At 47.3% G+C, this 2,080-nt stretch overlaps 1 pseudogene; it reads left to right on the forward strand.

The window, feature by feature from the left end:
- The first annotated feature begins 257 nt into the window (after positions 1–257).
- Positions 258–1,039, forward strand: LOC122421290 (annotated as a pseudogene).
- Positions 1,040–2,080: the final 1,041 nt, after the last annotated feature.

The raw sequence follows: 2,080 nt of genomic DNA on the forward strand, positions 1-2,080 counted from the left end.
TTCTTAGCAGCATCTAGGTGATCCTGGTTTTAACAGTCCGAAGTGGAGGTATGGCCTGGCTTGTCAAGACATTGTTAAAGAACCCAATATGTTACTTACTTTATCGAATGAACTTTCTTCTTTTAATACCTCTTGCCTTGGCCTTCTTTGGCTATTGTTACCTGAATCCAAGAAGCCAGAAGTTGGAAAGCATCCTAACCTGGGGAAGCAAGGTTCTTAGAAAAACCCATGGTGATCAAGGTGCAAGATTATCAAGCATGTTGAATCTCCAGCCAGATGTACTAACACCCCCTAGGAAAGATGTCCTTCCTGTGACCCCCTGGCTGGCTCCCATCATCTGAGACAGGACTTTCAACACCGACATCCTGAATGAACAGTTCCAGCTTCAGAATATCACCATTGGATTAACTGTGTTTGTTGTAAAAAAATACATTTTCCACCTGAAGCTATTCCTGAAGACAGCAGAGAAGTACTTCATGGTGGGACACAGGGTGAACTACTATATCTTCACTGACTGGCCAGACTACTTTCCTCGCATTCCCCTTCAGAAAGGACGGCAGATTGTCATCCTCAAGGTCCAGAGCTGTGACAACTGGCAGGAGATCTCCATGCACTGCATGGAGGTGATCAGAAATTTTACTGAGCAGCGCTTCTACGAGGAGGTGAATTACCTTGTATGTGCAAATGTGGACATGAAGTTTAGTGATCACTTGGGCATGGAGATCCTCTCCTCCTTGTTTGGCACCCTGCATTCTTACTTCTATGAGCTTAGTCGAGAAAACTTCCCCCTTGAATGCCAGCCTCAGTCACAGGCCCATATTCCTGAAGATGAGGGAGACTTTTATTACACAGGGGCCTTATTTGGGGGGTCCGTGCCAGAGGTTTACAAACTCACCAAGGCCTGCCATGAGATGATGGTGATCGATCAGGCCAATCTCATCGAGGCCACGTGAAATGATGAGAGCCACCTGAACAAATACCTGCTTTATACCACAAACCCACCAAGATCCTCTCCCCTGAGTACATGTGGGCTGAATAGAAATCAAAGGGTGTCTGGGATGAGCAAGTCCAGGTGTGCCTTACAACATAAAGAGGATTAGATTTAAAACTGTCAACTAATTGCCACAAAATCAGGATTACCAAAGGAAGCTTCCAGAAAGGACTCAGAGAGAGGTGATGGCCAGGCAGTCGTCTTCCTCCAGACATTAAATTAAAACCAGTTTTATAAGAAAGAGTGTAACTCTACTTCCTTTCGGAGAAGGCAATGGCACCCCACTCCAGTACTCTTGCCTGGAAAATCCCATGGATGAAGGAGCCTGGTGGGCTGCACTCCGTGGGATCGCTAAGAGGCGGGCACGACTGAGTCACTTCACTTTCACTTTTCACTTTCATGCATTGGAGAAGGAAATGGCAACCCACTCCAGTGTTCTTGCCTGGAGAATCCCAGGGATGGGGGAGCCTGGTGGGCTGCCATCTATGGGGTCGCACAGAGTCGGACACGACTGAAGCGACTTAGCAGCAGCAGCTACTTCCTTTTCCCTTTTTTTTTTTTGAGAGAAACTGCTAATGCCTCTCACCATCTCCTGCAAATTCAGACAGGCCTGTCCTCTCTCCCCAACTCTTCATACACCAAACACACGCCTTAGGCTGGCCTGATTCCAGAACTCAAGCACACTTCCTGAGTTGGCACCACCTTTAGCTTCTATGTGCTCCTGGCACCCTTCAGGATGGAGGAGGCCGAGGTCAGAGGCTGGGGCGGGGGGAGTGGGGAGTCTTAGCTTGCCCTGGTGTTTCAGTGATCAGAGATGAGATTTTTTTCCAGGACAAGTAAAAATGCTCCTAGACACAAAGGCTCTTGTTTGTGTCTAGACAGGAGTCTTGTGGTCTGTGTGGGAGTTGGAAAAGGATTTCCAGATGTGAGGCAGAATGAGAGGAGAATAAAGTTTATTCGAGTGGAAGACACAGAAAAGTGGGCCAGCTCAAAGGTGATCCAAACCCTTTGGCAGGCTAGCAGCCAATTTTTATAGCCTCAAGACAGAGAAAATTCCTATTGGAATGGTGGCATTAGGTGATTGATTAG

This window comes from Cervus canadensis, chromosome 18 (genome assembly GCF_019320065.1).
Source record: "Cervus canadensis isolate Bull #8, Minnesota chromosome 18, ASM1932006v1, whole genome shotgun sequence".
Taxonomy (NCBI): domain Eukaryota; kingdom Metazoa; phylum Chordata; class Mammalia; order Artiodactyla; family Cervidae; genus Cervus; species Cervus canadensis.